The sequence below is a fragment of the Sapajus apella genome, unplaced genomic scaffold (genome assembly GCF_009761245.1).
Source record: "Sapajus apella isolate SASKATOON/1434 unplaced genomic scaffold, GSC_monkey_1.0 scaffold4, whole genome shotgun sequence".
Classification (NCBI taxonomy): domain Eukaryota; kingdom Metazoa; phylum Chordata; class Mammalia; order Primates; family Cebidae; genus Sapajus; species Sapajus apella.
This window is the reverse complement of record NW_022436944.1, coordinates 2,387,348-2,414,851: the sequence shown is the minus strand read 5'-3', so window position 1 is coordinate 2,414,851 and position 27,504 is coordinate 2,387,348. Positions and strand designations below refer to the sequence as shown.

Genomic DNA, 27,504 nt, shown 5'->3' with positions numbered 1-27,504 from the left:
TGGTTAAAAATGATGGAGGAGAAAGAAAAAGAGAACTTGGATTATTGTTATGATTGGCCTGCTGAGCCAGTCTCGATATCACCTGTGTTTTTTCTGTTAACTGAGATAACACAAAACGCGCGTGCACACACACACACGCGCACGTGCGCGCGCGCCACTGTTACAGGTTTTTAAAATCGACTTAATTTGTTTTAACACTTGGAGGCACTCATCTGATACAAAGGCAAAAATCCAAAATAAAATATTGACAAATAAAAAAATAGTTCAAAGAACTGTTTACCACACTTAAATAAAGTTATTCTGAACTAAAAAGGTATATAGTTCAGAAGAAGCAAGGATAGTCTCACATTAGAAACTGTATTAATGTAACACCACATCATTAAGTCTGATGATGCTACAAAAATTTATATTCATTATTATTTTACAATACAATTAAATTTGGAGTAAATGTATTAAATTTTAAAAATAAAATTCTGGCTGCTTTTTTATTAGATGTAATTGAGATAAGTTGAGGATGCTCATTATTATTATACATTATTATAATTAAAACACTGTTCTGAAAGTTCTAGCCAATAGCATATGTTCTGAAAGAGAAATAAACTTATACATTTTGAAAAGAGAATTAACACTATTATTTGAAAACTATGATTACATGCCCATATATTCAAAGAAAATAACTGAATTAAGAGTGTTCATTAAAGCGGCCCTAAGTGAAATATTGTCCAATCTAATGGAATTAACAGAATATATATATATACACATATATATAGACATCATAGAATACAGTGATGATAGCACTGACATGCCTAAGATTGAGGACATTTATCAGGAGACAAAACTATAATTGACATCCATTTCTATAAGGGGAGACATATACTTAATTTCAGTTACTATGAAGGTCTGTTGTGTTTTGTGAGGTTATTTTCTCATCTTTTATCAAGGCCTAGATGAAATATTCCTAAGAATATTTATCATCTTTCATTCTTATTTCATCTCTACCCAACATTCTGATAAACTATTTTCCTTTTCAGATGACTAGCACCTTCTAGTACTTTTATTACTAATAAAGAAATATTCCCATAATATACTAATCAGTTAGCATTCTCATTAACCACAATAGAACAGGAAGGATATAAACTGTTCAATAAATGGTACCATGAAAAGTGGTTTATAGAAAGAAAAATTAAATGATAGCATATTTGCATAATGTCAAAATGAATTTCACATGGATTAAACAGAAAAATTTAAATACATAAAAAGACTTTAATCTAGGAAGAACATGTACATGAATGAATATTTAACGTATATCCCAGGTTCAGGAAAAACATCCAAATAGGAGAATTATTATTAGGAACTATGAAATCTTGCTTAGATTAGTCAATAATTATTAAAAATGTATTTGAAATTTAAAATCCGTGAAGTAGACCAATAAGCCTGCTTATTTTGGGAGGAGTATCTTCTTTTTTTAGAAAGCCAAACAACAATTTTAAAATTCCAATATGTTTTCTGCATTCACTCTTGGGTGAGGGAAATCTAGAGGACTTTTAAGACCTTTTTTTTTTTTTTTAAGAGCTTTTACAAGCTCTAAGATTCTTTGAAGGCTATCTATGTCCCTGGTCATTCTCATTTTCTGCTTGGATTGGACAAATTAAGACAAACGCCTCCTCTTCCTGTCGCATGATTTCCCCTCCTTTCTCCACAGGCAGAGGCAAGATGTCTCTCAGTCTTTAAACTTTCATGCCAGGACCTATTTGGTGACCAGAGCAGGAGGGAAGGAAAGATGGGCTTTCTACCTTTACCATTATAGGCTGAGTTTTTTGGAGGTAAGGGCAATATCACTTTTTTAAAGTATTTTGTGTAGAATAGGTGCTGAGATTTTTTTTTTTCTGTCCAAACTTTGGTGTTTCTGAATTAATAACAGTTCTCAAAGTGTGGTCTATGGACCCCTAGTGTCAACAAGACACTTTCAGGTATTCTGTGAGAGTAAATTGTGTTCATAATAATACTAAAGCCTTAACATTGACCGTTTTCACTGTGGTGACAACTGCACTGATTGTACAAAACCAATAGTGAGTTTAATTCATCTTAGGATAAATGAAGGGGCAGTGGCCCCAAACTGTATGCAGTCATTGTATTATTCTTTTTTTTTCCCATTTATTTTATTGCATTTTAGGTTTTGGAGTACATGTGAAGAACATGCAAGACTGTTGCATAGGTACACATGTGGCAGTGTGATTTGCTGCCTTCCTCCCCATCACCTACATCTGGCATCTCTCCCCTTGCTATCTCTCCCCAGCTCCCCACCCCCCACCGTCCCTCCCCTATTTCCCCCCAACTGACCCCAGTGTGTAGTGCTCCCCTCCCTGTGTCCATGTGTTCTCATTGTTCAACATCCGCCTATGAGTGAGAACATGTGGTGTTTGATCTTTTGCTCTTCTGTCAGTTTGCTGAGAATGATGGTTTCCAGGTTCATCCATGTCCCTACAAAGGACACAAACTCATCATTTTTGATGGCTGCATAATATTCCATGGTGTATATGTGCCACATTTTCCCTGTCAGTCTATCATCGATGGGCATTTGGGTTGGTTCCAGGTCTTTGCTATTGTAAACAGTGCTGCAATGAACATTCGTGTGCATGTGTCCTTATAGTAGAATGATTTATAATCCTTTGGATATATACCCAGTAATGGGATTGCTGGGTCAAAAGGAATTTCTATTTCTAGGTCCTTGAGGAATCGTCACACTGTCTTCCACAATGGTTGAACTAATTTATACTCCCACCAACAGTGTAAAAGTGTTCCTATTTCTCCACATCCTCTCCAGCATCTGTTGTCTCCAGATTTTTTAATGATCGCCATTCTAACCGGCGTGAGATGGTATCTCAATGTTGTTTTGATTTGCATTTCTCTGATGACCAGTGATGATGAGCATTTTTTCATATGTTTGTTGGCCTCATGTATGTCTTCTTTTGTAAAGTATCTGTTCATATGCTTTGCCCACTTTTGAATGGGCTTGTTAGTTTTTTTCTTGTAAATCTGTTTTAGTTCTTTGTAAATTCTGGATATCAGCCCTTTGTCAGATGGGTAAACTGCAAAAATTTTTTCCCATTCTGTTGGTTGCTGATTCACTCTGATGACTGTTTCTTTTGCTGTGCAGAAGCTGTGGAGTTTGATTAGGTCCCATTTGTCTATTTTGGCTTTTGTTGTCAATGCTTTTGCCACACACTCATAGTAAAAAAAACAAATTGTCAGTTTCACTTTCAAATGTCTTTGAAGGAATAGTAAAAAGTACTAACTATATTAAATCAAGCCTCTTGAACATACTACTTTTTAATATTCTGTGTGGCAAAGGCGATGTTTACAAAAACACTTCTGCTGCACTGATAAAAAGATCCATTTCAATTACAAGGTAGACCAGTGAACTTCACTGTAGCAGTCCACACAAAGTTCACTGATCTGGTTTCGATTCCACATTGCACCTAACCTTTAAGACATTACAACTATCAAATTTTGATGCAGTATCAGAGAAGAACACCTATAATTATCTTTAAAGGCTATTAAAACATTTCTTTTTTTCCACAATGACATATCTGTATGTAGCCAGAATTTCCTCATATACTTCAACCAAAGTAACCTATTGCAACAGATTGAAGAAGCAGATATAAAAATCCAGCTGTCTTCTAATAATTTATAACATTAAAGAGAGTTATAAACATATAAACATTACATTTCTCACTATTTTTGAATACACATATTTTACATAAAAATATCTTATGTTAACATGTCATGGGTTTATTATCACATATGAATTAATGAGTAAATATATATTTTTAAATTCTCATATTAAATGTTTAATATAGTGAATACTGATAATTATAACCCATGTATTCAGAAACTCTTTGGGTTCTTCAATAATTTTTAAGAGAGTAAAGGGATACTTGATAGTTCCACAGTTTTTTTAACTTATTATTAAAAAAAGTTCAGTGACTTGCTCAAAGATACATGTTACTAAAGGGCAAAGGCAGAATTTAAACTGTGATCTGACTGCTCCAAAGTCTTCCCAAGCATATCTATACCCAATCTTTGAAAACTAAAGCTTTTTTTTTTTTTTTCATTTCTCTGACAGTATCTCTTCCTCAATAGTTTCTTGCTTAATTATAACTTTCATTAGTGTAGCATCAAACCGGTTCTGAGTACTGATGGAGTGCATTTGAGTAGACTTTTCCAGGAATCTGGCATACACATCTGAAATATCCTTGACATCTCCAGCAGTTATCAGCCATTCTTTTTCCAGTTAGGATTGACTTCCAGTTTTCACACCTGTGCCTATGGGCTTTCAGATGCTCTACAAAGTACTTTTTTTTACTTCTTTGTCTCTTCCAGATTTGAATGTTCTTAATTCTTAGTGAGCACATTGTTATCACAATTACTGTTAATAGTTGCTATTGTAAGTTACAAGTAAAACAGGTATTGTCAAGTAGCTTCTATAATTTCCTATTAGTCACTACTATAATATTTCTCATGCAATAATACAATCAGAATTGAAATTTCATATTTCTATACAGCAATCATTGTGACAGTTCTGTCTCCAGTGGCTTGTAACAGCCCCCATTGCTTATAGTTTCAGTTTTCATGTGGGAATGGTGCTAAATTATGATGCTCACCAATACAGCTTTCTATGCAGCTCTGCAGCTACTGCTGCCTCTTCCGGGAATTTTTTCTTTTGTATATACATTCCTGGTGGATCACTTACCCTTTCCTGCCAATCCCTTGCCTCTGCCTGAATTCTGACCTGGCTCTACCTTTGTAACCCCCAGAGCCTCTGGCAATCTTGATGGAGCATTTGTAACATTAGGAAAAAGGTCTTCCTTCCTCAGGCACCCAGGAACCTGAAAGAGAGACCCATGACTGGATTTCAACTCCCATCCATCCTCTCTGCCAAGCCCTTGTGGAGACCACAGTCCATGATCCTAACTTCTGAGAGCTCATATTATGAAATTGATGCTGAAGTTTTGTGACATTGATTTTAAATACACCACAGTGTTCCAAATGCCTTCTGGATGGTTTTCCACTTTCAGGGTAAGGATACAAAACATACACTAATTTGAAAAGGAAATGTCATCCTGTCACTTTCATATGTGGCCTTTATAGAAAAAGATGTGTTATTTCCATACAGAATACCTGTGTGCTTCAAACATTCAGTCCTTATGATTTTAGTCTTAAATTGTCTGTTTTTTTTTTTTTAACAAAAAAAAATCTAGATTGTATTTAACTATGTTTAATCATCAATCCAGAGAGATGCCCTGAGCCTTAAATAAAATGAATGGCTTAGGGGATTGGCCATCATTAGTGTCCTTTTTCTGAGATATCCTTCTCCCATTTATACTCTGATGCATTAGTTTGCTTCTCAGTGTCAACCCTTGCTGTATAGACCCTTCCCAGTTGATAATTTCTTGACCCTGACCTTTTTATATGGGGGCTTCCGATCTTGAATTTCTCTACTTTTCTCCAACGAGAGAACTGACAACACTACCCTCAGTTTGGAAGTCCTGGTGGCTTTCCCTTTCAGATTCTTTCTTGTATTTGGTCTCTATCATGTCCAGACTGTTTTTGGATGTGAATGTAGAGGTGTCAAACATACATGCTTCTGGATTCCCAAGACAAGGTAAATTTAGACCACCAGATAGCCATATATATAGACCTTGTAGAAATAACTTTGCTCCATGCTTTAACATTATGCTTCTAACTTCACTGAGAGTTAGATTAAGATGTGTCCATATAAAAGTTCTGCAACCTTTCTTAGCAGCCTGTGTGAAGATTTTGCCCATAATTGTTATTTTTCTTGGTCATCTTTACATAACATGCACATGATAAATTCATCTTAGAATATTGTGCTGGAAAAGATTTGACTTCCTTAAATGTCTTAGTTACTTTGTGCTGCTATAATAAAATGTTATAGACTGGGTGGTTTGTAAACAATAGAACCTTATATTCTCACAGTTTTGGAGGCTGAGGAATTCAAGATCAAGGTGTTGGCAGATCCATGTTAGTAATGGCACTCTTCCTGGTTTGCAGAAGGTGATCTTTTGGTTGTATTCTTACATGGAAGAGACAGAGAGCAAGAGCAAGCTCTTTATTTCTTCTTATAAGGGCATAATCCCATTCAGGAGGGTTCCACCCTCATGAACTAATTTCTTCCCAAAGGGCTTGGCTCCAAATACTATCACATTGTGGGTTAGGATTTCAATATATGAACTTTGGGAGGATACAGACATTCAGTCCAGAATGCTCACAAAATAGTACTCATAATTTATTACATATATAATGTATAGCTACATTACATAATGAATGGTAATATATTTCCTCTTTTACATTGACTACTAGGAAACATAGAGCTATATATTGCCCTCATTTGCTATAAATGTACTTAGAATTTGACATTCATGTATGTAGTTTACATTTATGAGATTTCTCAACTTGATATCTTAAATGACTCCATGATTTTAAGGCCCTGCCTCATTCCAACAGCGACCTAAGCATAAAAATGAAAAATGATGATTTCAGAACAAGAGTCATGCAATAAAGAGAGGAAATGGTTATAGAGATCCTGCAGATGCAGAGAAATTGAAGGAAGTTAGAGACAACAAAATAAGCTAATGTTATCTGGGCCAGTGATGATCAGCATAACTGTAAATCACCTTTTTTTCCAACACATGATGTATTTCTACCAGCTTCACTTCTCCCTTAATGGTATTAGAAACTTCTCATCTTTATTCATGGTAAGTGGACTCAGATGATATCTTTGCCTTAAAATCTTTCCCTCTGACCCATCCTGCTTGGTCATTAGAGTAAGTGTTACAGAAGGAAGAAAGCAGTATTACACAGTGCTTTCCAAAACATGGACACAATGGAAATTGCTATGGCACTAATGTGTATAGAGATGTATGAATGTGATGATAAGTAGCGGGCTGAGATCTTGTCAGTACTATCTTACTGCAAGGGAAGTTTACAGATTAAATTCTTTTTTCTGTGTTGTATTTTATTCATCTGTGATATCCCTTAGGATAGCTTTTCAGCTGTAGAAGAAACCTACACCTTTCTTTTCTTTTCCTCTCCAACTACCTTTTCATAGGGTCAGAGAGCTCCGCCTGAGGCCACTATAGATAATTTGTCCCCAATAATTTATATATCACCATTTAGATTATTTTTTAGTTGACTATTATTTTGTGGTGCAAAAGAGTGCTTATAAAAGCTTCCTGGCAAGGAGAGCCAGAGTGGGAAATTACAGCTGTGAATGATGAGTCTTACTACTTATCTCTGGGGCCTTGAAGGACAGGTTTTTAGCCTATTTGTCAACATTTCTTTGGACTTGTTTGTAACCTTGTTAGTCACAGTGTGAAAAGGTAAAAGGGAAGAGCAAAGCCATGTAAATAGCAATTCGGTATATACCACCTCTTTCTAGATAAACTTTTATGATTTTTAATGTATTCTTTAAAAGGGAATAAAATTTTAGAAATTAACATAGGAATTCAGAGGATCACTGTATGCAGAATTATCCTTTTAGTCATATAGATGCATAACAATCTCAAATCCACATACATTTATTTTTCTCTGCCTCATCCCCACACCCCTCCTGACAAAACTCAAACTGTATTCTGTGCTTGGTGGTGGCTGCGGCCATTTTCAGCATTTTTTTTTTTTAATTTTCTTCAAAATCTGTTGCTTTGAAAGGCCCCTAGGGTATGTAGGGTATAGATCTACACAGTTATTATCTACTGTCAGCAAAACTGAAGAGCTGGGAGGGAATAATTATACAATCCCTTTTGCCATAAGCCACTTCTGAACATATTGCAATATATACTGGATTCATTTTAAAGTGGTTGTAACTAAATGAATCACAACCTTTGGGGATAGGGTAAAAGACAGTATATTAAGACTGTGTAAAGTCTGTAAGAAGTCAGTATATTAAAATCTGTCAGAAAAGGTCATCATTGACTATGGGTTAATATCTGTAGTCAGTACCTTGAATAGTGCCAATATGTGTTGGCTGTAATCTTTGATATGGCTGTAGGCAGGAAATGAGATCTGAACTTTCACTGATGGAGTTTGAACCAGATTGACAAACTTTTTAGTGGAGAGAAGTTTCTGCTGTGTGTGGTTTTTTAAAAATGATTCTGAGTATTTTAATTTTAAGATATATATAGGAGTTTATAGTTTTTGGACTTCAGGATCTAGGGAGAAAAATGATATATATCCTTTTCCTCTCAGCCTACCCCCAACCAATTACCTTTGGTGAGGTATCAGCTGTTTTGCTAATGAGCATTGCCGGAGGATGTTCTGGAAGCTCACAGAACACAGGGACTCATAAGAGTCACGGTGGAATCAGACAACCTGTCAGTCTGTTTATACACGTATGCTGGTGTTTTCTTTGCAAGACATGCAAACCAATTAGAGTGAGGCTCTCTTAGAACACTTTGAGGGGGTGGACACTTCTATTAATGTTTTGCATGGGCATCTGTTGTATTGGACAGAATGAAATGAACAATTTTATAATCAATTTTTGGAAGATAATTTGAAATGAAAGTTACAAAAAAGATTTTGTTGTAATATGAATTAGAGAAAACTTAGTTTTGTGTCTCTGTACAGTTGAAAGTTCAAAAGAATGAGGACAGGCATATTTCCTTGGCCATGATTTTCATCAAATACCTATTGTTTTTATAATTAGTTCATTATGAAGGAGAGATGTGAATAGTGACCTTTGTCCAGCCTAGCTCATGAAAAGCAAGCATACTGATTTCCTCTGGGCAGTGTGATCAATTACCAGTAATGGAGCTGAAATGAATGATCCTGATACGTCTTTGCACATTTTGCCTTATGCAGTTTTGGAGAAGGCTGGGACTTAATGTTCATACCGAAATGTCTTGCCTTTCTCTCCCACCTCCTTGCAAATCATTACTTACTGTCGGATAAATTCAACTGGTACCTTTAGGAGAAATCAGGTGAATATAGGGCAGAAACAGTGGAGTTGTATTTTAAAGGTTTTCTATTATGTGAGTAGCAGCCAGTTAGAGAATAGCTAACCGTCAGCAGTTTTATTTTAATTCTTTGCTATATGGAACCTCAGGGAGGAAATGTTCTTGTATGTAGTGAAGTGCTTCTTTTCTTTCTAAATCATACAATGATTGAAAATTGTGGCTATCACTATCTGCACTTTCATTATTTGCAATTATAAAGTGATGGTGATAATATTTAGAATTTGATACTAAGGCTCTGTAAATATTTATTGCAAAAGCTGGTACTTAGCTTCACCATTCCAGAATTACTGTTATCACATCCTTTTGAAAAACTGATAAGGATTTATAACACTAAATGATATGTGGGTATTGTCATCTCATTCTTTGTAGGTTTCCCTCTGGCTGGAAATCTTGGAGTTGGTCATTATAACCCTCTGCTTAAGAGTCATGAGGCAAATAAGATCGATCTTAATTTCAATTTAGTGTTCTGCCTGTTTCTTACTTGGATCAAAGCTTACATTTCAAAAATCATGTATTTGCTTTGTTATAGTAGCAATGTAAAAACAGAAGTTCTGTAAAGAGTTAATCAATTATTTGCTTCCAATTGTTTGAGTGAGACAACCCTTGGGTCTTTTAGCTCTTGGTCTTTCATTACTGCAGGATGAAAGAATAATACATGCATTGCTTTAATATCCTCATTTATATGTAGATGTATCTTAATAAAATTGTGAATGACAGGGCACCAAATCATAGTGAATTATAATGGAAAGAGTCAAATAATTATCATCAGTGGACCCTAGTCTGAGTCTTTGTGGTTCTTCTGTTAGGAACATGATCAAGATAGAACTGACAGTTTTTCTGATACTCAATAAGATTTTTGTGCCAAACAACATTTAATATTACTTCTAGCACTAATATTCTATGTGTTTATAATCATAATAATTTATTAAAATGCTCAGCAAGCAGTATTTATAGTCAACTGGGGAACATGACTTTATTAGATATTGAGGAGATCTTAAGTGAATAACCACAAACTATAGCTTTCAAGAGCTTGTAGTCCAGAGGAGAAGACAGCCAGGTAAACAACTGACAGGCAGGTATATAACTACAGAATGGCAAATGCTGGGCAAGATCCATCTGCCTATCTACTGCTGAGATACTCATTTAAGGAGTGCCATAGTCTGAATGTTTGTGTCTCCGTAGATGGGATTTGTGCCCTTGGAAAAGAGATCTCAAAGAGCTGCCTTTCCCTTTCTACCATGTAATGACACAGCCACAACCATAGGCATCATCTATGAAAAGGCAACCCTGACAGACACTGAATCTTCCAGCACCTTAATCTTGGACTTTCCAGTCTTCAGAACTGTGAGGAAAACAATGTTGTTTATAAGCCACCCAGTTTGTGGTATTTTGTTATAACAAGCCTGAGTTAACTAAGACAAGGACGTAACTCAGCATGTGGACCTCAGGGGTCTTCTGGGAAGAGAGATGGAAATGATTTAGAATCAGATTCTCTGGATAGAAGAGTCTTCTTTCTGGAAGTTTTCAAAATTGGCAAGGAGCTTATCCTAAGAGAAAATAGATGCCTGACCATTATCTGATTTTTTAAAATATAAATCAGCAGTTATTCTTTAATATTATCAAATATTCAGTAGTTACTGAAATTTCCAATCATATCATAAGAGTCATAAATGTGCTTTACAATGTGTCTGTTCGATTAAAGTCCATATATGGTAAATCGGTGACATGTCTTTCAAAACTGCAAGTCCCTCACCCAATCCCATTATCTCTTTTCTTTTCCTTGTAATTTTAAGTTACATTTTTTTAAATTTAGTATAGAATTTTTATTTCTTAAGAAAGTTTTAAAATTCACATGTAACTATACATGTTTATGGGATATATTATGATTCAATACATATATGTAATGTATTGTGATCAAATTAGGGGAATTACTATATTCAAAATCTCAGATATTTATCATTTCTTTGTGTTGGGCACATTCAATATCCTCCTTTAGCTATTTGAAACCATATAATATATTGTTATTAACTGTAGTCATCCTATGGTGCCACAGCAATATTAAAATCTAATGGGAATCTATCAGGACAATAAAGGAGTCATCCAAGTATTCCCTGGAGATCCATTTGTGTGTGTGTGTGTGTGTGTGTGTGTGTGTGTGTGTGTGTGTGTGTGTGTAAGATGCTTAAGTTTAGTGGCCAAGATAATTTTTGAACTGAAATTGGAAACCAGATTTGTCAGACTGTGGTTGCACAGGGTACCATCTTGCATTAAATCAAAACCTTTAATGTTGTTGGACTATGATGATATAATCCCAAAGTGCTATGGAATTACTTCTACCGCCATAGTAGTTTCTTCTGAAAAATTAGACCTGACCTGTATCTTTAAAAGTGCGTTAATTTTCCGAGTTGACAGATGTTTTGGTGTGACTCTGGATGGTGTCTCTCAAAATACCCTCCAAGTAAACTCTAAAGAAATATGTGTCCAGTTTTCTCAAGAGAGACACCTGGAAAAAAGGCAAAATCAGCAATGGCAGCATTTGGAGAATGTAATAGGAGAGCTGCCACACAGGTGGAAACAGATGTTTCCTTTTCTGGGAGGGCTGCATTGATGAATACAGAAATGGCATGATTGGATTAGTGGCCATAGAAACAATAAACCAGAAATGAAAGCAAGGTCAGTCTCTAGGTGAGAAGTGGCAATAGCTTCTAGGGGAGTCCTCAGGTATTATACTAGCAGAAGCAAAATGAAAAATTTAAGTATCTTAAACTTTTTCTGGGGTGAGGGTGATGGGTGCATAGCCCACATGAGAGAGCCAAAGATCCCTTGCTCCTCTTGTTCTACAAATTCAGCATTCCATTTGTAAAGTTTGTCACTGTCCTCTATATTTCAACCGACCTAACATGCCATTAAATGTAAGACACACCATTATTTTAGATATCACTAAGAAAGAAAACCATAGCAACTAAGACTGTTATCACTTTGTATGCACTGAAAGAGCTCTTAAAAGTCCAACTTAAAGCAAAGAGTCTGTAATGATCTTCATTACTTCAGCTGGCAAATATCAGAGCCAAGCAATGGTGCAAAGAAATATACTGGATTCTGCAACATGACTGCTTGGCATAAAACACCTAAGTTTACTGTCCAAGCGCTCTTTGGTTTGGAAAGAAAAGGTTGGAGAAAAGGAACAGCACTTTCCACACAGTAAGAAGGATTGAGGAAATAGTGGTGACACCATTTACAGCTGCCAGAAAATGCCCCAAAGTTTTAAAGATAATTTCAATTCTAAGATGCTGTTTGATTTCAGAGATGTTAAAATGTGAAAAAAAAAGTACCTTTTAGAATAGAATAAATAAGGTATGTGTGTCAGAGCTTCTCAGTGTTGCCAGGTGTTGCATGTTGAAAGACAAGTAGGCCACTTAGAGGAATGCTGATCTGTTGACAAGTTATTTTTAGTTATTTTAGTAACTCACCAATCCACTGGTAACCAACCTGTAGTCATAAGTAAATGTCAAAATTGATGCACTGTGTTTTCTTCTCTTCTACATGTGAGAGAGAGAAAGAGAGAAGACAGGGAGAAAGACAGTGAGACTGACTCTGTCTTGTCCTTTGAGGACAAACTTCCTAGGTTCAACCCATTTGGAATCTAATAGTGAGCTAGGATCCAATCTGGAGATTCGTTTGGTTGAAAAGGCACCATGATGAACAAGAGCCACCAGGGGGATAGAAAAAAAAAGAAATGTAGAGTCTAAGTTGGGGTCTAAACTAAACATTGTTATTATTTTTAGTGTATTAATTTTACTATAGGATCTAAACTAAACACTATTATTATTTTTACTTTTGTTGGAATTCATGTATTACATTGACTTCTCTCAGGTTTTCTTGGGCCACAGAATTATGGATGATATGATGAAGTAAGATGTTAATTTATATTCCTTTCATTCTATGTCCCTCAATTCCCTCAACAGTTGAGTAAAGCTCTCATGTGTATAAAAGTCAGTTGGAGGGCTGGTTAGAAAATGTTCAGTCTAGGCCCTGATTCTAGAGATTTTGGAGTTTGGTGAAGCATCCTGAAATCTAAATCTTGAAAGTAAAGGTCTTGAAATTCGTGTTTTTTTTTTTTTTTTCCAAAAGCGTCTCCTGTTATTTATAATAAAGATAATATAGATGTAATGCTTTGAGAAGCATGCTCTCATAGTTAATGATAAGTTAATTTATTTAGGTAATCCTCTCATCGTTCTCAGTGCTCCTCAGTTAGTTTCCTTTTTCTTCAAGAATCCAGAGAACTAGAGAAGTTTATACCCCACAGAAAGCATCTTTTGCTGCAAATCAAGAACACTATCTTTGGCCCATTTTGAGCTAGATGGAAATTGCAAAGAATACATATTAATAAGCAGTTTCTTTACATAGAAATGTACTTATTTCTAGAGGTTTCCATAGATTTCATGTTATGGAGGCAAGCTAAGTGCTTCAGAGCACTCTTCATCACCCATTGCATCCAGTCATGGCTGGGCTACTCAGCTGCAAATAGTCTCCTGCAATTCTCCTTAGTTTTGAAGGCTACCATGACACAATTCAGTTTCTTTCTGGAAAACAAACAACACAGAAAACATAGAAGATCTGTTCATATTTTAAATTGTTGTCTTGGTAATGCATTCAGAGAGAAGGAGAAAACATATGATGATATTATGAATTAGATGACACAAACATTTGTGATAATGGCTCAGCACACTGCACAGAGTAAGGTGGATGGTTGTACGGTTTGGGTGGAAAAGTGTCAGCTGGCTTTTAGCCCACTGACAAAACATTTGGACAATTCGTGTTCAATAACTTGGTGGTGCATTTAAGAGAGTTTCTTTTCCTTAACAAATGAAATGATGCATGCAGGATTTGATATGTAATTCTTTGAGTATGTTAATTGCAGTACACACTAACCAACTATTTGCATTTAGTTAGCAACAGTTTCTTCTGAACTTTAATGTTTCTTTAAGTAAATGTTTGGAAGTATGTTTGTCTTATTTAGTAACTTTAAAACAATTTTGCCACATCTCAATGCTTCTCAAAGGTTATCTAAATATCCTAGCCAAGGAAAACATACTTTAGTTATTCAGTATCACAGGCTTCAGTTTTCTGTTAGGTATGAGGGCTTATAATGCATAATATTCTTACCAGCACTGACATGCAGTAGTAGTTATTTATATGGTATTATATATGCATTTTAGAACCGCATTCAGTTACAATTGAGTTTCTATTCATTTTAGGAAGGATGCATGGGAATGTGTTCTGAAGCAGGACCTCTCAAAGCTAAGTCCTTAAACCACATACCTTAGACTAATATTGGATACTGGCAGAAAATGCAGATTCCTTGGTTCTGTGTACTGAATCATGTCCCCCTTCCCCAAATTCATACATTAAATTCCAAACCTCCAATGTGCCTGTTTTTGGAGATAGGGATTTTTGGAGATAAGCTTAAATGAACTCATAAGGGTGGATTCTAGTCCAATGCAACTGGTGGCTTTTATAAGAAGAGGAAAAGGGTTCTCTTTCTCTGTCTCTTTCTTCACACCTGTGCACACTGAGGAAAGGCCATGTGGGGATGCAGCAGGAAAGTGGTTGCCTGCAAGCCGAGAAGACAGCCCTCACATTGAGAACCAAACCCTGCTGCCACTCCAACCTTGCAATTCCAGCCTCCAGAACTGTTGAGAAAGTAAATTTCTGTTGTGTAGGCCACTCAAGCTATGGTATTTTGTTATGACAGCCCAAACTAAGACAGATTTTGGCACCAAAAAGTGGGGTGTTGCTGTAACAAATACCTAAAAATATGAAAGCAGCTTTGGACCCCGGTAATGGGAGGCTAAAAGAGTTTTGAGGTACATTCTAGAAATATGGATATTAAAAGTGATTCTTTCTGGTGAAGGATTAGGGAAAAAAAAGAAAATATGGAGAGAAAACTTCCATATTCTAAGAGAATACACAAATAATAATCAAAAAATGATAGAAAAATGAACTTTAAAGCTATTCTAGTGAGGTCTCAGATAGAAAAAAGAATTATTGGAAGCTGGAAGAAAGGCAATCCTTGTGATAAAAGTGGCAAAGAACTTGACTGAGCTTTGTTCTGGTGTTTTTTTGAAAGGTGAAACTTGCCAGCAATGAAGCTGAATATTTATCAGAGGAGCTTTCTAAGCAAAGTATTGAAAGTGTGGTGTGGGTTTTCCTTACTGCTTACAGTAATATGGAAAATAAGAGAGATGAATTGAAGAAGGAATTGCTAAGCAAAAGAAAATTAAAATTTAAGATTTGGAAAATTCCTATCCATAATGTAAAAATTGTACAATGTAAAATATAAAAAGTCGATTCAGAAGAAAGCATCAAGGGTGTGGCTGGACTACCAGCAGTTAAAGAGATTGTGGGATTATATGAACAGAGACACACTGTCAGTTTCTACTGATAGGAATGAAGACATAATGAAATGACGGAAGATCATCATACTTCTTACATTTTACAGGAAGGATGGTAATGCTACTCACCTGGGAATGTGTCAATTCTTGAGCAAAAGGGAAGGAAGAATCCAAAGACAATTCAGAGGTAACCAGAGCCACTGACTTGTCTTCAGTAACCCAGATGGCCTTCTGCCAGAGTCATGGGGGCAGGGTCACCTGAAGCCATGGGGTTTTAACCTAAACCTGGCAGAGCCTTAGGACATGCTATCCTGGTGGGTCTGGAAGGCTGAGCCAGCACCCTAGTGAATCTAGAAGGCAGAACATTAAGCCAAAGAACAAGATTACTATCAAGGCTTTAGATTTTATGGAGTTTTCCTTGATAAGTTTAGGATTTCTTGGATCCTGTCACCCCTTCCTTCCTTTTGGAATGGGAATGTCTATCCTATGACTGCCCCACTATTATCTTTTGGAAGCACTTAACTTACCGGTTTCACAGATTTACAGCTGCAGCAGAATTTTGTATGAGGAGGAATCATACTTCCAGTCCCACCCATATCTGACATAGAAGATATTTAGATGAGACTTTGGATTTTTAGACTTTAGAATTGATATGGGAGTGAATTAAGACTTTTGGGTCTCTTAGGATGGAATAAATGTATTTTGCATATCAGAATATGAATTATGGGGGCAAGGGCAGAATATTATGAACTGAATTGCTCCCCCTAGATTCACATGTGAAGCTCTAACTTTCAATGTGAATGTATTTTGAGAAAGAGTTTTTAGGAGGTAATTAAGATTAAATTGTTGGAGTCCTAATTTGATAGGATTTATGTCCTTATAAGAAGAGAAAGAGAGGGCAAGTTCTCTCTCTCTCCACCCACAAGCCTCTAGAAAAGGCCATGTGAGGATGAGGACAGCAAGAAAGGTGGCCACATGCAAGCCAGAAAGAGAGCCCTTATCAGGAGATGAGCAGGCCAGCACCCTGATCTTGGGCTTCCTGGCCCCCAGAGTTGTGAGAAAATAAATTTCTGCTGTTTAAGCCACCCAGTGTATGGTAATTTGTTATAGCAACTAGAGCTGACTAAGCCACTTGGTTCCAACCCAGTCTTACTAAATGTGAAATAGCAGAAATGAGATGGCTCGGGAATCCATATTATAAAGACTCCCCTATCCTTGACACATGTATGTAGCCACATAGGATAGATCATGCTATAGCAGCAGGATAGCAGGGGTTGGAGGGTGAGGTCTGGTGGGATTATTTGATATCAACATTTGAGTGTCTGAGTGGACAAGGCTCCAGGCAGGGTCAGGAACTTGATGTTTCTGGCAGACAATGGTCTTTGCTCAGCTAGCCAGTGAAAAGTTTTGATCATGTATGGATAATTCTGATGACTTCTGCAAGAGATCAGCCATACCCTGAGCCAGTCTTGCCTACCAGGGAATGTGAACCCAGGTATACAAGCTACAGAATCTGGCAAATCCTGGGACTTCTGCCTTTACTTCATTTATGAAGGGTTGTATATAATATAAAGGGAATCTGGGGTGAAATTTGTCAGCATTTGGGCATTTGCTACCACAGGTGTCCTCCAAAGAAGCTTTTGTGTCCCCTCTCTCCAGGTCCTTGGCATCTCTAAACTATCTCCAACACAGTCCTCTCAGCCAATATTTATTGTTACATATTTTGTTTCCTTTTCCATTCCGCATCTTCCTCTCCCACTAATGTCTGGGCTTGCTTGCATATACTCACACTCTCAATGCACTTCGCCATGAGCTTGTCGTGGTCCCAGCCTTTGACCAAGGAATTGATAAACGAATCATTGCAAATATATTAATGGGTTTTGAGATGATGACTTTTCAGTTAACTTACTTACTTTTTAATGAAGAGCCTTCACAAGGCAAAGCTCAAAACACCAGGAAATTATTCTACTGACATATATTTCAGGCTGTTTCTCTCTCATTTTATCATAGAGGCAGCTTCTCCTCTCATTTTTCTAGACATGAGCTAAATGTCTAGAAAAATGAGTCTATAGAAACACTTTCCTTATGATTTTTCTACTGTTCATTCATTAATCTGGCTTTTGCTTACAACTCTTCCAGTTCCAACTTTACACAGTTAAAACTCAGGTCATCAAGAACTTCCTCTTTTCTAAACTTAGTGTACAACTCCCTGCCTTTTGACCTGGAGAGGCATTGCACACTGCTAATTATTACCCCGGTGTTGTTTAAAACACCACAACTAACAACACTAAAACTGACAACAATTATGTGTCCACTGTATCCAAAAAAGAAAAATACCACATTATAAGTAAGAGCTATAAGAATATGCCCTTGATTCCTAGTCCCTTATTCCTCTGGGTCTAAATTGAAAGATGAAGAACTACTGCTGGAGGAATGAAGTTAAAGGAGAAAGAAGAATCTTACTTCTCTCCTATTGCCTTTGCAGATTTTTATGTCTAAAGTCAGCTCCAACTAGGAGAGAACAGTTGTCTTACAGCAGGGTTTTTCAAGCTCTACATTATTGAAATTTTGGAACAGATAATTCATTTTTATAGGTGGCTGTCCTGTTCATTACAGGATGATTAGCAGCATCCCTGGTATCTCACCAAGCTTGTGGCATCTCATGTCCCCAGTTGTGACAACTAAAAACGTCTCCAGATATTCCCTGATGGCTTTGAGATCAAAGTATCTCTCCTTTTTTTTTTTACCACTGCCCTTCCCAAATCGAGAACCACTGCATTAAGAGAAATGAAATTGGGAGCTTTATTATACAGGAGAGTATATTTGAATTACTGGAGAGAATTGTTCTTGTAACTGAAGACCATAGGAGAAGTCATGAGATTTGTTAAAATTACATACAGTGCTAGGGAAGCAAAACTTTAAAAGACCCATGAAAAAGAGTAAAGCTGTTAAAATTGTACATTCTGTTTGTCATTTTTTGTGTATAAAATTATTATATGCCTTTCTTTACCTTTAGGGTATTTGAATATACATTTCAGTTTGCCCCAGAGAGTTTTGTTCCAGATTAACTGTTCATAGAGCCTCCCTTTGGTATCAAAGTGTCTCATTTTAAATAATAAATTATATGATTGCCCTACTCTCTATTTTCTCAGCTATACTGTAAGCTTTAGGAGTGAAGCAATTTTGTCTTGTACACTGATGTATCCTCATGTTACACTGATGTAGCGATCAATCAATAAGTATTCGTCAAACCTACCATAAAAACAAAACTCATTTATATATCAGCAAAATTGGTCTGGCCCCTAAAAAAACAATGCAACTTGGTTTACAGGGAATTTCCTTCTGTGAGCCATAGTACAGCTTGGAGATTTTTTCTACAGGATACTGGGGCTTCTTCCCCAGATTCAAAGAGTAGGCTGGTTATACGCATAGCTGTGTGTGTTTCATTGTCATTGCTCTGTAAGATTTATTATACTTAGGAAAGATAACAGTTACTCATACTTTACACTTTATTGGTGGGTCTATTCTTGTGATTTTTCCAAAGGGGAATAAATAAGCATAGAATTGAGTTAGTGAAGGATACTTCTCATACAAGAATGCAGTCCCAAAGAAGAATGCCTTAAAGAACTGTTCTAGATTAGCATCTTCGTTTTCTCATCTTTCTTTATTTTGTCTTTAACCGCTCCTGATCATGCACTGGCACACATATACAAACCCATGCCCACTCAAAAAAACTTTTATATACTTTGCCTTATCTCATCGTCTTCAAGTTCCCACTTTAGGGTTACTTGCTGAAGAAACTGAGAACTACTCTTCATTTAGGAGCAAGTCAGGAGTGATATGTAATATGACTGGTAGAATCCACAACTTGGCCTTTGATAATAACGAGATGGCATAATTGGGATGCCCTTGTCTTCTCTCTGAAGAAAAGTGTAAAATTGTAGGATTGTAGCAAATATATATCTGCATTATTATTTTGGAAATTGCCTTAACATCTCTGGACTTGCTAATATGCTCCCTTCCAAAAATAATGGTAAACTTCTAGAAATAAGTATTATTCAAGGAGATTGAGAATTAAATAGTGTAATTTCCTTGTCCTGGCTGGGAGCTTTCACATGAATTAATTTCTCATTTCCCTGAGAATCAGGTATTATCAAGCCCATTATATATACATTCGAGTAAACTGTGATTCTGAGAGCTTATGATTTAAATGCTCATTTTCCTGACTCTGAACCATTGTATCTTTCAGTATTTCATTAGAAGTGTTTTGGCCAAAATTAGAAGGCAAAAAGAATGAATATTCTAACAAATTCATTTGATTTAATCTGGGGAAATTCTTGTGAACTTGAACAAATTATGAAACAATACTTTTTTTCATCTGCAGAGTGAAGATAATGAGTAACCACCTCATAGGACTGTTAAGAGACTAAACTTAGATAATGTGTACATAAAAGTTGGAAAACTCTCAGCATATATTAGCATTCTGTAACTTTTTTTCAAGCGCAGAGAATGCATGCTGATACAGCTGTCAGTTATTTTTTAACATACAAAAGAAATAATTTTGGAACGTTAATAATTCTTTGCATGTTCTTTTGTTTTATGCAGTCATCAGGTATTTAATGAAAATGTTACTTTAGCAGCATTGTGCTAGACATCGTAGAGAACATACAGAAACATCCTGTCTTCTGTTGAGTCACTTACTTTCTGGTTAAGAAGATGGAACATACACATTAAGTTAAAGAACACCAAGTTGTGAGATTCTACCTTTAAGTGCAACAGAAGTTTGGTAAAAGGAAAAGTTTCTGTGGACCCTAAACTCAAGAGAATAGGAAAACTTTGTTAGTTTGCTCCTTAAGAATGGTGGAATATTGAGAGGGAGGGAGGGAGGACAGGTAGGGATGGTGATCATGTGTAAATATATGGAGATGTGAGGAGGAATAAGGTCATTTTGGGAGAAGAGTGAAGCAACTGTACAGCCCTCAAAAAGAAAGCTGTTTGGCAACTCTGTTAAATGCTTCATAATTTTCCTTGCAAAAGTCTTGAGAAGTACATTTGTAAAGTAGGCCTATGCACTAGGAATTGATTACATTTTCTTCATTCCTTACAGTGACAGTTACAGTTGTGAAGAAAGAAGGGACGTGATAGGGAGCCTAAGAAACTAGCAGTCTCCTAGTGTGGGTTTTCTCCACATAAGATAGCATATCCAAACATGCAAAGGCTAATCTGTGAAATGTTTTACATTTACATGTGAAATAACCTAAGCTGGTTAAAATTGTCACTTGTGCTACATAAATGCATCTCCAAGTAATTTCCTTGCCCAGTCTTTGAATTTTGCTTTCACTCAAGAGGTGGGGAATCTTTACTGGATTGATTAGACTCCTTTATTTCCCTACCCCCAATATTTGCCTGCTACTAATGTCTTCTAATATGTATTGCAGTAGAAAGATAATCTTTCTTTAGATAAACTTTCAGAGAAATTTTAATAACTTGAAGCCTATTTACTCACCTTTATCATATTTATGTTTTCAAGTGTCCTTTCATGTCATTTTTAACAGTTTTATTGAGATACAATTCACATATCATACAGTTTACTCATTTGAAATATGCAGTTCATTCACTTTTGGTATTTTCACATAGTTGTACAAACATCACCACAATACAAGAAGAAACTTTGTATATTCTTTAACTTTCACTGCCACTTCCTTCATTCCCCCAACTCTAGACCACCAAAAACCTACTTTCTATTTTTTATAGATTTGCCTGTTCTGATGTCTTGTATAAATGGCATCATAGAAATGTGACTGACATCTTTCACTTAGCAAGATGTTTCCAGGTTCATCCGTATTGCAGCATGTTTCAATCCTTCATTCCTTTAATATTCCATTGTATGGAAGCACCACATTTTACTTACCAGTGTATCAGCTGATAGACATTTCGGTTGTTTTTACTTTTTGACTTCTATTAACAATGCTGCGATAACATTTATGTTCAAGTTTTAATGTGAACATGTGTTTTTCTTTCTCTTTGGTTTATACCTAGGTGTATATACATTATGCTTATTGCTGTGTTTTACCCTTTCATGCCATTTTGATGCTAGAGCTGGCTTCATGATATACCTATGTCCATGCATCCCAGTCACAAGCATCTGTCCTCAGATGGTCTTATTTCATTTGTCTCAGTTTTAGGCCACCTGCTTTTCTTATGTTCATATTATCTTTTATGTTTTCATATAAATCCAGGGTTATAATGCCAACTGAATGCACATCTTTATCTCAGACTATTTCTCTGGACTTTAAATCTCTATATCTAAATGCTTTTTACTAGATAGGTCTTTTAAAATATCCTACAGGACTTCTAAATCCATCTTTCATTACCCTCCATTCCAATATGCTCCTCCTCTTATATATTATACTGGGTGAATGACACATCAAATAAGAAATCCAATAGCCATACAAAGCTCATTCCTTTCCTTATCCAATTCATCACCAAACCCTATTGATTCAGTTTCCTAAACATATGAATCTGCTCCTTCTTCTCCACTGTCACTGACATTTTCTTAGTTTAAGCTCTCAAGTCTTCTCTGCATACTGGCCTCTTGTCACTCTGTAGATCATTCCCTTCCTCTTCCATCTGTTATTCTGAGCCTGCCAGAAGGATTGCTCTGAAGCACAAATCTATGCATATCACTCTCCTGCCTAAAACCTCTCAATGATTCCCAGCAATCTGCAGAATAAAATGCAAACTTCTCTGCTTGGTGCACCAAACCTTTCACAATCTGACCCTAATGATCTCTCAACCTTCTTTTTTTTTGTTTTCATCCTGTGTCCAGACATACCAAAATCTCTAAAAGTTCTCAGATGAGCCATAGGTATTTTCACCTTCATGTCTTAACTTCAGTTACCTCTCCCCAGACTGTCCTGTCCTGAGGCCATTTTGTGAGTTGGTTAAATTTTACTACAATTCTTTGTGTAGCAATTAAATAATTATAACTGTAATTATCTTTTAGTTCTTCAAGATAACTTGATTCTTTCAAAATAACTTTCAGGAATCTCAGTTTGATACATTGGACTTTTTAAGCTTCTTCTGTTTTATTTCACTATAAATAGTATTGGGCTATATTTTAAGTGTCCCTTTACTGGCTCAACTTTCTCAACTCATTGTTAGTTCTTTGAGGTATAGAAGTATTTCTGTTTTATCTTTGTCATCTTTGTAGTCTGGACACTGGTAAGCACTGAATAATATGCTGAATGAATGCATGAGTTCTGTATGCTGTAAATATTCCAAGAACTCTCAGATATTATGTTTCAGTTTCTCTGTGTTTCACCTGACCCTGCTTTTTCCATACCTAGAACCAGTGACAATATTAAGTACTTGCTATGCAATACTGATGGTTCTCTTATTCCAATGCCCTTTTCTTACACTGTTTTCCTGCCATCTGCTAGCTTTCTTTTCTTTTTGGTTCTCACAGTTATTCTTGCTGTTTTGCCTTAGTTTTGGCAAGGTTAAATGCTTAGACTGAGCTCCAGAGGCCACAAGACTTGAACTCACTCTACAGCTAGTAAGGAGATCTGTGTGTGCCTAGTCTTCATGCTGGGACTTTATTATTTTGTGCAGCTCTGCAGGTGACTCTGTTTGCAAAAGGATATAATGAGAAATGAAACATTTGCTTCTATAATAGGTATTGCTTAACCACTAAAGAAGAGTCCAAATACATTTTCAAGCTTTCTGTAAGTTTCTTCTGACTCTCCCTTTAAACAATTGAATTTATTAGTTAGACTTTTAAAAAGGAAGAGGATTGGGGGTGAAATGGGAATTCAACCCCTGCATACCATTTTTCCCTACACACATAGTTCTAGAATCACTTCTTTAAACATCTGCTTCTGTTGTAAGAAAAATAGCCTTTATTTTAGAATCCCATGGGGCTTTCGATTCCACTCATTCAAATGAATGTATTTGCAATTTGAAGGAAGAATTAATAGGGCTGTTCGTTGAGTGAGAGAGTGAATGCATTTTAGCCAAACGAGGCTCTTGTTTGTACATATAAAATGTGAAATTTTGTATAAAAATTACAGTTAACATCTAATACCAAATGTTTATTACTAGTCTCTTAATTAGTTAACACAATTTTTCAATATCTTTTATTTTTTACATTTGAGTTTTGATTGGTAGCATCAAAGTTCTTTGATTTGGATATTGATTAACATGAAGCAGTATAGAAAAATAAGAAAATGTTTAGCTCTTTTATATTTCATACAGTGTTTTATATGAATAGAAAACCAATTACATTGATGATTGTATAATTTAGTGTTTATCATCAAAAACATATTTCTCATGTTTTTAATCTCTAAGGTGTTTCTGCTTTAAAGACATGTGTAAAGATTTCAGACACTAAATGGACATGTATTTCATAAAGCAAAGAGAAACAACTATGGTATTGTAAGGATCAAAAGTAGTTACCACAAAGAATTGGTTTTTTTTTGCTGTTTGTTTGTTTCAAAATACAGTATTTTGAAGAAATACGAATAGGTTTTCAAGCCTACAGATCCCCTCAGACATTGCCAATAAGTTTAAGAGTGGAGGAAATAAAAGCAAAAGATATAAAGTAGTAAATTTTATAATGAGACATTGTTTATTCCAGGGCATAAATGAGATTCATTGATGGATACTAAAGATATTTTCATAAAATGTAATATATTGAATGACTATTTTGTAATTTGTTTCAGTGGTTTTTCTTTTTAAACTTCTCAAGTAATTTTCATTCTGATAATTTATACATATTGAGAATTGTTTCCTTCAATATTTGTAAATGTTTCTTGACATTACCACCTCGATACTCTTAATCTTGAAAAAAAATTTTGAAATCTATAAGAAAAATCAAGCATTCCTTTAAGTTTGTTTGCATATCGCTCCATTCTCTGCTTGTAAAAGAGAGAATTATACAGGATTTTATTTGAAAGCACAGATTTGTTTCATTCATTTTTGAACTACCCTTTATGAATTATCACAGGATAAAAACAATCACAATCAGTACACCAAACAGCAGCAACAAGCCCACCGAGAAACAAAGGCATTTGGGGAAGGGCAAGGAGCAAGCAGGCAGCTTCTTCAGTTGATTTTTGTTGATGGTTGTCTACTGGAAGTCTGTAAATACAACTGGGTATAGAAGCAGTCAACACAAACTTGCACTTCTGTGGAGTATCATGTGAATACAGAATACACTGGGAAAAATACTCTTTGAAGAAACAGCCTTTGATGAACTGCATCCCATAAATTTTATACTTACTATATAAAAAGAGATAAACTGAAAAGCCAAGTCATTTTCTGAGTTAAGAGCAAAGACTTGTTGAAATGACATGGTTTTTCTTTTCACTGGAGCTTAAAATCTGAGGTGAGGCTTTTGGAGAGTTGGGTTATAGCTTTTCAAGTGTATTGACAATAGCAAGAAACAGTCTTGTTTAGCTTCTGAGTAGGTTTTTTTTTTCCCCCTCACCTTTCAGCGATTATTGTTAAATACTGCTTTCAACCTGTTGTAACATAATGAAAATGGCTGTCAGCAATTCAGTTCTTACCACCAATCATGTAAGCTTGATGTAGGAATATTCGCTAAGATTACACACCACCACCATCAGCAGACAGCAGCAGCAGCAGCAATTGTTGACAATAATGAATAAGTTGAATATCAGACATGAAAGTAGTACACAGTTGGACTTGAAGAATGTTGGCAGTTACTGAAACCTTGTTTCCTCACCCTGCTCCTGCCCTGCCAACTCTTAGGTAATATTCACAACAATCTGAAGCCTAATATCCCCCGCATGTATTTATTTATTTACGCATTTACTTAACAAACACTTATATGACATCTATTATGTGCCAGGCACTGTTCTAAGTGCTTAAGAAAACCTAATAGGGTACACATTCTTATTTTCTTTAATTTGCAGATGAGAATACATGGACAAAGTAGCATATTATTACTTTCCCAGTGCCAAACGCTATAAGTATTTGAACTCAGGTAGTGTGCCTCTAGAATCTGTACCCTCAACTACTGAGCTATAGAGACTTCTACTTCTCCAGTTGAAGAGTTTTGTTAAAGTGTGTCCCTGACTGACAGACAAAATAAACCCCCTAAAAGTTAAAACAGAACCAGGTGGCCATAACTTGGTGAGGGAGTAGTAACATACTCTGTATTCTTAGAACCATGTTGTAAAAGTACCATAGGACCTCCTGTATTAGCTTGCCACATAGAACATATAATCCTAGCATTAATTTTTGAAGAAAGAGGGGAAGAGGAGGAACAAAAGAGGAAGAGAGAGCAGGAAGAAAAGAAGAATAATAGAATGAAACAAAGGGCACAAAATAAAAAATGTATTGAGGTGATTGGACCTGGTGAATATTCTGAAACATTCAAGTCTGTTCAGAAGCCAGATACAATCAAGCCAAACCAATTCCTGTTGTTGATGTCAACATAAACTGTGGCTGGAACACCACCTCCTTCCCCCCTCAACACAATACACTGGGGTATTTTGAAAGAAAGATCTACCAGAGACTTCTGATTTGGGGCTCACAAACCAACCAATCACAGGTCACTGCCAATAAGGGCTCAGCTATGTTGACCAATCAGAGATCAGCACCAATCAGAACTAAGTGAGTTTCAGTGGAATGTGAACCTGGGCAGAAACATTTGCTGTAAAACTGGAACCTTCTGTGTGTTCTTTGGAATGTATCTTCATCTTTCACTGATAGCTGCTGCCTCTTCAAGGCTTCCAAACTGTTCACAGGAATAATGACTTTCCTCCAAATTCCTTTGTTGTTGTTTCGGAGACTGGATTTCACTCCTGTGCCCAGGCTGAAGTGCTATGGTGCTATCTTGGCTCACTGCAGCTTTCGACTTCTGGACTCAAGCAATTCTCCTGCTTCTCAGCCTACCAAGTAGCTGGAACTACTGGCACATGTCACCACCCCTGGCTAATTTTTACATTTTTAGTAGAGACAGAGTTTTGCCATGTTGCCCAGGCTGATATCGGACTCCTGGGCTCAGGGCATCTGCCTGCCTTAGCCTGCCAAAGTGCTGGGATTACAGGCATGAGCCACCACGCCATACCCAAATGTCTTTTCAAATAACTTTTGTTCACATTCTATACAGACAGACAATATTTGAATATACTACAGTAAAAAAGGAACAACATATTGATAGCCATGACTATATTAACTCGAAACAATATAAAGGTCTTACAAATTGCTGACTGGTCTTGTAAATTGCTCGAAGGCGAACTAAGACCTATTATATTTAGTGGAAGGGGAAAAAGATTTAAAACCCAGGCTGTGAGGGAATCTAGAAGGCTTCAGAAAGGCTCTAGGTATGTTTGCAAAAGGGAATTATAGAGGGTAAGATGGGTGTTCACGTGGACATCTGAACAGACTTGACTATTTTAGAATACTCACCATGTCTAATCACCTTACTACATTTTTTAAAATTTTGTGTACTCTGTTTCATTCTGTTATTCTCTTTCTTCCTCTTCTTTCTTCTTCTAATTCTTCTACCCTCCTCTTCCGCCTCTTCTTCAACAATTAATGCCAAGATTATATGTTCTATGTGTCAATCTAATATTTTACTTTTTGTTAAATGAATACAAAGCACAAAAGTTCTCATACTAAGCATACACATTGTGATTTAGAGTGACAGTCCTTGGGTACATTCAAATCCACATTGGTGTGTGGGTTTGCATTAGCACACACCCATAGTGTTGTATTTTTGTTTTTAATTGAATTAAAATGCTTATCAGCCAGGATAAGCGTTTTACAATAACACATACCATACACATCTCAGCAGTTTAAAATAACGTTTTATCTGTTACTCATGTTATACATTTATTAGGGGAGGACAATTGCACTGTATTGTCTTCATTGTCTTCACTTTTGATCTGGCTTGATAAAGCATCCACTAGCCTGGATTATCATTTACCATAGCAGAGAGAGAAAAGAACTTTGTCAAGGTTATACATTTACAATTAAGATCTAGTTTACAAATCATCCACCAGAGTTAGTCATATGGCCCTGTCCCATCACTAAGGGCCAAG

At 36.1% G+C, this 27,504-nt stretch overlaps 1 protein-coding gene across 6 annotated transcripts in view; it reads left to right on the top strand.

Annotated features, from left to right (window-relative positions):
- Nucleotides 1-27,504, top strand: part of LOC116538657 (EGF-like and EMI domain-containing protein 1) — a 624,824-nt gene that overhangs the window by 157,457 nt on the left and 439,863 nt on the right. The window lies entirely within an intron of this gene.